We start from the raw sequence: 9,635 nt of genomic DNA on the forward strand, positions 1-9,635 counted from the left end.
AAGCTACAGGAAGCGACTAGAGGCTGTTATTTTTGCCAAAGGAGGATCTACTAAATATTAATGTCACTTTTCTGTTGAGGTGCCCATACTTTTGCACCGGTCAAATTTTGGTTTAATGCATATTGCACATTTTCTGTTAGTACAATAAACCTCATTTCAATCCTGAAATATTACTGTGTCCATCAGTTATTAGATATATCAAATTGAAATGGCTGCTGCAAACACCAAAATATTTAGAACTAAAAATGATTAAGATTAATAGGGGTGCCCAAACTTTTTCATAGGACTGTATATACAGTATATAAAGTATATGCATATGTAATCTTTGTATGTGTGTGGAATGTGTATATGTGAGGAGTATATGTGCAGATGTTGTATATGGGTATACATGGGAAGGACATGGATGATTTGGTTGTATCCAAGCAATGCCACAGAATAGCCTTAGATAAGCTATCTCACGGGTGTCTACTATATGGTTATTTTTTGGGGGAAGTGCCCTTTAAAAACACTGCCACATTGCTATTGTTCTATCTTTGCTGCCCAGGGGCCCAGAGAAGAGTTAAAGGACATAAAATTGAAGTCGTCTTTTGGAAAGATAAATCCAGAGCGCACCCCACTGCTATCACACACAGGTACACAGCTCCAGAATTATTATGAGACGCGCAGAACTCCTGGAATCCTAATGATAAGACGACAGGCTCAGGATACGAGGAGATCACCAGAGAGTAGTCTCACAAAGCGACCACAAATAAAAAATTACCAAATATTGTGTGCAGGTTTATCCTTAAAGGGCCCGTCTCTCCGAAGAATATCATGTTCATTGTATAGATCATAAAACAGGAACAATATTTCCATATATATGATTTATCATACAATCTGGTAAGAAGCAATGACATTAACTTTGGATGGTGTCACCTGATATTCATAAGGATAACCAAAATGTCTAGCCAGTGACTGGCCTTAGCCAATGGGGGACTTGGCAGCCATTACATAGGAATTAAGGGGGGCTCAGGATGAATAGGAAAGGTAGTGGGGGAGGGAACAGCAACGTGAGTGTCAGGAATTCCAGCACACTAGTTTGTATTTGCAGTTGTCGCCTTTAGACTTCCATCACCACCCAACTAACTCTTCTTGGGTCTGCACAGCCTGTCTGAAGTTTAAGACACAGACCCAAACGTAGATCTTCCTCATCTTCCACTTATGAGTTAAGGTGAGGTGTTCAGTTCTTGCTGAAGTTCAGTCTTGTGCCTGGGATTGTTTGTGCAGTTTGGCTCTTTACTATTCTTGGTTATTACTGATTCCTGGTACTGAATTCTGGTTTTCTTCTTCTTGATAACAACCTTGGTCTCTGATTTGGATTTGGTTGTGACTTCTTGTATTCACCTTTGGCTTGGACTCCAACTGGACTCCAACTGTCCATTGACAATGGCATCTCCTGGTATGTCCTTAGCTTGTTGATTCCTCCCTTAGTCTAAGGTTAGGGCCACCTCAATCTGTGGCAGTGAGTCTGGCATGTAGGAATGTAATTTCCACAGGGCACAATGGGATTTGGAAGGCTGTCAATATTCTATTATGTTCTATATGTCTACAAGTGCACCTGATGTCTTGTACTTGGCTCGGAGACCTGGGTCCTTCCTGGGAGTGACTCCGTATTCCAGAACAGCGTAGATAATAGGTAGCAGAATTTCGACATATTCTCTTCCTAGGGCATTGTAAGTAATATATCTACTTGGGCATTACATATGTTGTAATTCCAAAACACTGAGTATTCAATTAGTAAGTTATTTTTTTAAATTACCAGATGGACATCCCTTTTAACCTCAGCTATTTGCTAAAAAGGTGGTCACAGCCCCGCCCAATTTTCACACTAGTCATGTCATTTAACTCTATCCAGTCTGTACCATCCAAACAATCCCTTCTAATCTGTTCCGCACTTGTATCCACAACTTTTGGACCTTGTCTCCGGTTACGTTGTCCCTCCTATAACATATAAACCTCATTCTCTTTCATTTTTCTGTATTTTGTCTCCTGGGCCTTAAAATCACCACCTGCAAAATAAAAGAAGGCCAGAACGGGCCACCTCAATCTCTGGCATGTAGGAATGTAATTTCCACAGGGCAGGATGGGATTTGGAAGGCAGTCAATATGCAAAGGTTTGACATTACACGGAGTGATTACGAGGGGGTCGGATCGCTCGGGCTCCATGCGTCGCTTTTAAATGACTCACGACACATGAAAGTTTTAGATTGCAGAATTTCCATTCTTCATTCAGCTCTTCAACCACTTACAGACATCGGCGAGCTCACATATTCAGATCTATTGTAGTTAGGTTTCCGAAAGTGAATGGTAGAAAATATTCGCAGTGTGCGGTGAATGATAATGATGGGGAACATTGGGAGATTTTTGGAGAGCTCTATATTATGGGTGATAGGAAGCCCAGAGATATTTCCCTAATGTATCAGGGAGAATATCATTATCTGCTCCGGTGTAGACAGTCTCTGCCAGGTACATGTTCTCATCTGAAGGGGGGAGGGGGGCATTTCTTCACATTTGTTACATTGTATCTTGTCATCGATGTCACTGCTAAGTGTATCATTGGTACAAGACAATTAACAAATTGTCCTGTCCATAATTATCATCTGTGACTGCATTAACCCCTTCCTTCCTGCATTTTTCATCCTCACCTGCTACAATACATAACTGTGTTACTTTTCCATTTACGTATCCATATGAGGGTTTGTCTTTTGCAGAACAAGTTGCATTTGAATCGAGCTATTTAACCCCTTGTTGACATCTTACACAATATTCTGAATGTTGGCTCTTTAAATATCGTACTTGCTCAGTGTCGTACTGGGGTGTCTAGGGCCCACCATTGGAATTGTTTCTAGGGGCCCACCGCCAGGACCCCTGCAGATCAGCAATACCGAGACAGGGCGGCTAAAGGTAATAACATGTCGAGAGCCATGCTGCTCACCCGCCATACGATGAGCAGCAACGCATTACCTAAACCTACTGCTACACACTGTATGGAAAATGAACAGCGCGGCTCCTAGAAATGTTACCATTACCTGTAACCACGCTGTCCTGGAAGAGCTGATCTGCAGAGGTCCTGGCTGTTGTATCATCACAGATGTAATATTGACGGCCTATCCTAAGGACAGACCATCAATATTACAAAGATGGATAAATCCTTTAACCCCTTCCCGCCGATGGCATTTTTTGATTTTCGTTTTTCGTTTTTGACTCCCCTCCTTCTAAACCCCATAACTTTTTTATTTCTCTGCTCCCAGAGTCATATGAGGTCTTAATTTTTGCGGGACAATTTTTTCTTCATGATGCCACCATTAATTATTCTATATAATGTACTGGGAAGCAGGAAAAAAATTCAGAATGGGGTGGATTTGAAGAAAAAATGCATTTCTGCGACTTTCTTACGGGCTTTGGTTTTACGGCGTTCACTGTGCAGCCAAAATGACATGTCCCCTGTATTCTGTGTTTCGGTATGGTTCCAGGGATACCAAATTTATATGGTTTTATTTACATTTTGACCCCTAAAAAAAATTCCAAAACGGTGTTAACAAATTTTTTTTCTAAAAGTCGCCATATTCCGACGGCCGTAACTTTTTTATACATAGGTGTACGGGGATGCATAGGGCGTCTTTTTTTGCGGGGCCAGGTGTACTTTTTAGTTCTACCATTTTCGGGAAATGTTATTGCTTTGATCACTTTTTATTCAAATTTTTATCAGAATTAAAACAGTGAAAAAACGGCGGTTTGGCACTTTTGACTATTTTTCCTGCTACGGCGTTTACCGAACAGGAAAAATATTTTTATAGATTTGTAGAGCGGGCGATTTCGGACGCGGGGATACCTAACATGTATATGTTTCACAGTTTTTAACTACTTTTATATTTGTTCTAGGGAAAGGGGGGTGATTTGAACTTTAAATACTTTTTATATTTTTTTATATTTTTTTTTACTTTTTTTTAAATTTTTTTTTTGCATTTATAAGACCCCCTAGGGGTGTTGAACCCCAGGGGGCCTGATCACTAATGCAATGCATTACAATGCTAATGCATTGCAATGCATTGCAAAAAATCATCATCTCTTTTGCAGGCTGTATACACCAGCCTGCAAAAGAGAGAATTTGCAGACTGGCTGGGAGCCCTTAACAAGGCTCCCGGCTGTCATGGCAACGGGGGGTCGGCCCTGGAGCATGCTCCAGGAGCCGGCGATCCCTGCCAAAATGGCGGCGCCCATGCGCCGCTGGGAAGATGGCGCCTCCGGCGCCTTTGACAGCAGCGCCGGAGGGGTTAATGCCTCCGATCAGTCCGGGGACCGATCGGAGGCATCAGAGCCGGTTGTCTACTGCTTAAAGCAGTAGACACCCGGCAGCTATGACGGCCGCCCGGCTCCCGGGCGGTCGCCATAGTTACAGACCCGACACGCGCCGTACTATTACGGCGCATGTCGGGAAGGGGTTAAAGATTTGTCCAGGAATTGGACCAACTCATGTGCTGGGAGGGCGGTGTAAAATAAAAAATAAATACATAAAAAGCATACTCACCTGTCCCCGTTGCTCTGATGTCCACTGCCAGAGTCCACTCGGTCTCCTGCCGGTACCTCCTTGCTGGGAGTCCTGCACCTCATGTGACCAGTAAGATAAATTAGGTGCAGGATTTCCAGAAATGAGGCCATGAGACCGAACAGACACAAGTGGAGGGCAACAGGGTGCTGGGGACAAAAGCTCAATGAAAAACACTGCAGAAAAAATACATTGAGAGTCACTGCTATTTTTTTTTCCAGTGTTTTTTAGCTGCATCTCGCTGTTGCGCCTAATCCTTAAAGAGGACCTTTCACCATTTGGGGCACATGCGGTTTAATACACCACTAGAAAGCCAATGGTTTTCCAGTTCTGTGCCCCTGTAAGCGGCCATTTTCTTGTGGCCAGCGGGCATGCGCAGTCGGCTTTTCATTTGGCCCAAGGCCTAGAAGTTTGAAGGTGCGAAGAAGACCTGTTCCTGAAGAAGATGGGGCGGCGCTAGAGAGTTCTCTCGCAGCATTGGGGACGCCCCTAGTGCTGCAAGAGAACTCATTTGCATACCGTCGAAAACCGGATTATATACTGAACGGCGGCGCGTAGAAGACATCTAAAGGTAGGAGAAGAATAGCCTTTCTTAAGGCTATTCCTACGTGGTAAGCAGGAAAAATTGAGTTTTAATGATAGGATCCTTTTAACCCCTTAACGACCGGCCCATAGGGAATCTACGTCGGCACTTGCAGGTCCTTCCTGACTGCCCTATAGGAAAACTACGTCGGGCAGTCAGGGAAGGATTCCCTGTAAGTGCCGACATAATTGGATGGGATTTTAGCTGTATCTAACAGCTAAGACCCCATTCCATAACCCCCCATCGGAGGGGTCTCCGATCGGGGGGTTTTAACCCCTTCAGTTCCGTGATCAAACATGATCACGGAACTGAAGCGGTTCCGTGATGGTGCCGGCTGAATCGGCACCCCCCGCGGCGAGATCGAGGGGTGCCGATGTCTCTAACATGGAGCCTGGGGTCTGGCCAGTGACCCCAAGCTCCAAGAGACCCCCAATACCTGGTTGATCCTGCCGCTTTAAGAGGAAGTCAGACGCAGGCAGCCCCTGCGTCTGACTTCCTCCAGACGCTGCAAGACACTGACAGCTGTGTCCTGCAGCGTCTAATAGAGAATTAGTGATGCTTTTATCAAAGCATCACTAATCCAAGTGTCCTAAAGGGACACATGAAAAAGTAAGAGAAAAAAAGTGAAAAATAAATAAATAAAGTGTCTGATAAAAATGAATAAAGTTATAAAGCCCCAAAATTCCCTTTTTTCTATAGAAAATGAATTATATTAAAAAAAACCCTAAAAGTTAATAAAAACAATACATATTTGGTATCGTCGCGTCCGTAACAATCTGAACAATAAAACTGCAACAATATTTAATGTATACGGTGATCGTCGGAAAAAAAAAACGGAAAAAACCAGCCGGAAGTAGTGATTTTTCACCATCTCACCTTACAAAATATGCTATAAAAAGTGATCAAAAAGTCATAATCACCGCATAATAGTACCAATAAAAAGCGCACATTGTCCCGCAAAAAATAAGCCCTCAACCAACACTGTCAACCAAAAAATAAAAATGTTACGCCTCTCAGAAGATGGCGATACAAAAAACATTGATTTATGTCCCTAAATGTGTTTTTATTCTACAGAATTAGTATCACATTAAAAAATAACATAAATGAGGTATCGCTGTAACCGTACCGACCCGCAGAATAAAGGTCACATGATACTTATACTGTACGCTGCATGGCGAAAAATTTAAAAGGTAGAATGCAATGCCAGAATTGATTTTTCCTTAGAAAATCCAGCAAAAAAGAGTTAATAAAATGTATTCAATAAGTTGTAGGCACCCAAAAATGGTGTCATTACAAAATGCATCTCATCCCGCAAACAACAAGCCCTTATATGGCCACGTCACCAGAAAAATAAAGAAAATATATAATCTAGTAATGTGAAGACAAACAATCCCAAAATCGCCAAATCATTAGAACACAACTGGCTGCGGCAGGAAGGGAATATATAAGCTGTGCGAGCGAATATCAGGGGACACCCCAGATTTAGAGCTTATGAGCGAAAAGACACCAGAAGTGACCCCCAAAGTGACCCCCAGAGCAACTCCCCCAATCATAGGAGCTACTGGGACATAGTAGGGAATTTGGTGTTCCCAATGTCCTCCGCACAGCTTATATATTCCCTCTTCGCCATCCGCTGTGCAGTCACGTCTGGGATACTAATACTCACTACACCCCCTGAGAAATTCTTTGAGGGGTGCAGTTTTCAAAATGGGGTCACTCCTTTGGGGAATCCAATTTTCTGGTACCTTACAGGCTCTACAAACATGACATGGCATCCAGATACCAAACATCTGAATCTGTACTCCAAAAGCCGCATAGCGCTCCTTCCCTTCTGCGCCCTGCTGTGTACCCCAACTGCAGATTATGCCCCATGTATGCCACATGTATGACACTGGTGTACCCGGGATAACGTACGTAATGTCATATGTGGGTATAAACTGATATTAGGGCACAGCCGGACACAGAAGGGAAGAACGGTTATTGGGTTTTTGGAGCACAGACGGTTTGGTTTTTGGATGCCATGACACTTTTGCAGAGCTGAAGCGCTAGTAAAGTGGAATCCCCTGATATGTGACCTTATTTTGGAAACTACACCCCTAAAGGATTTCTCCAGGGGTACAGAGAGCATTTTAACCCCCAAATGTTGCTATAACTTATTATCCATAAATGAATACGCAGATGATTGTGAGAGGTGAAAATGACCATTTTTCCAGGAATACGTCATTTCAGTGCCTAATATGTTGTGCCCACCTTGTATCAGAGATGAACGCTCTGAAAGCTGTTGTACCCGGGATACCCGCTTACCAGTGTTTGGAGTGTCTCTGCTGACATAAGTCGGGCACAACATATCAGATACTGAAATGGCGAATCTCTGGAAAACTTCATTTTTAACTTCTCATTATCAGCCGCAATTTCATTTCTGGAAACCAAATAAATGCAACACTCAAGGGTTAAAAATGCTCGCTACACCACTTGATAAATCCCATCTGTGGGCTAGTGTCCAAAATGGGGTGACATGTCTGCGGATTACACTTTATTGGCAATTCAGGGGCTTTGCAAAAGTGACGTCCAAAAACCAAACTGTGCTCCAAAAACCAAAATAGCGCTCCTTTCCTTCTGTGCCCGGCTGTACCCAAACAGCCGATTCTACCCACACATGGCATTAAGTCCATTATCCAGGGTACACCAGTGTCATACATGTGGGCATACACCGCCATTTGGGTACACAGCAGGGCGCAGATGTGAAGGAGCGCTATGTGCTTTTGGAGTGCAGATTTAGATTGTTGGTGTTTGGACACCATGTCATATTTGCTGAGACCCTAAAATTTCCCCTACAAAATGGGGTCACTTCTTGGCGAATTCCAGTTTACTGTCACCTCCAGGGCTCTGCAAAAACAACATGGCGCCCCAAAAGTCCCTCTAACACTGTACCCCAATAGCTAAAAAGCGCACTGCTCCTTCCCTTCTGAGCCCTGCTGTGTTCCCAAGCAGCAGTTTACACCCACATATATAATTTTTTGCCCCTCGGGATGGCCCCTTAATAGTTTTAGGAGTGCAGGTCTCTGACAACACAAAGTGGGTGCAATGTATTGGGCACCGAGATGGCAGATTTCTTTAAAAATTTCAATTTTCATTCTGTACATTAATTTTTGGGAAGCATTTTTAGGCTCAAAATGATAATACCCCTTGATACATTCCTTGATGGGTGTAGTTTTTAAAATGGGGTCACATCTGAGGACTTTCCATTGTATTGATACTTTAGGGGCTCAGCTAATGCGACATGGCACCTGAAAACTATTCCAGCAACATCTGCCCTCCAAAAGCCAAATAGCGCTCTTCTCATTCTAAGCCCCACCATGTACCCATACAGCAGATTATGGCCACATATGGGGTATTGCCGTGTTCAGGAGAAATTGTGTAACAAACTGTGGGGGGCTTTTTCTCTTTTAACCCCTTGTGAAAATGAAAACTTTGGGGATAAAGGGACATTTTAGTAATTTTTAACCTACACATCCCTAAGTTAGTAAAATCTGTGAAACGGCTATAGGGTCAAAATGCTCACTATACCCCTCAATGAATACCTTAAGGGGTCTAGTTTATAAAATGGGGTCATTTATGGGGGTTTTCAATTGTTTTGGTAACTCAAATCTTGTTTGAATGTGCAATGGGCCTGAAATATCTGCAAGCAAAATTTGTGTCTTGAAATCCAGTTGGTGCTCCCTTCTTTTTGGGCCCTGCCGTGCGTCCGTACATAGAATTAAGGCCACAAAGTGTACATTTTTGAACACGGGAGAAATGGGGCCATCTATTTTGGGGTGTTTTTCTTCATTTTCATGCCTTGTGTGCAAAAAAACTGCCTTTAAAATGACTCTTTTGTGTAAAAAATATGAGAATTTTTTGTTTGACGCAAATTCTTTTAAAACCTATGGGGTCAAAATACTCACTATACCCCTCAATGAATACCTCAAGGGGTCTAGTTTATAAAATGGTGTCATTTATGGGGGTTTTCAATTATTTTGGTAACTCAAATCTTGTTTAAATGAGCAATGGGCCTGAAACATTTAGAGGCAAAAATTGTGTCTTGAAATCCAGTTGGTGCTCCCTTCTTTTTGGGCCCTACCGTGCGTCCGTACATAGGATTAAGGCCACAAAGTGTACATTTTTGAACACAGGAGAAATGGGGTCATCTATTTTGGGGTGTTTTTCTTCATTTTCATGTGTTATGTGCAAAAAAACTGCCTATAAAATGACACTTGTGTAAAAAATATGATTTTTTTTTTTGTTTGATGCAAATTTTCTCAAAACTTATGGGGTCAAAGTACTCTCTATACCCCTCAATGAATACCCTAAGGGGTCTAGTTTATAAAATGGGGTCATTTATGGGGGTTTTCAATTGCTTTGGTAACTCAAATCTTGTTTGAATGTGCAATGGGCCTAAAATATCTGCAAGCAAAATTTGTGTTTTGA

Source organism: Leptodactylus fuscus, chromosome 11 (assembly GCF_031893055.1).
Source record: "Leptodactylus fuscus isolate aLepFus1 chromosome 11, aLepFus1.hap2, whole genome shotgun sequence".
NCBI lineage: Eukaryota > Metazoa > Chordata > Amphibia > Anura > Leptodactylidae > Leptodactylus > Leptodactylus fuscus.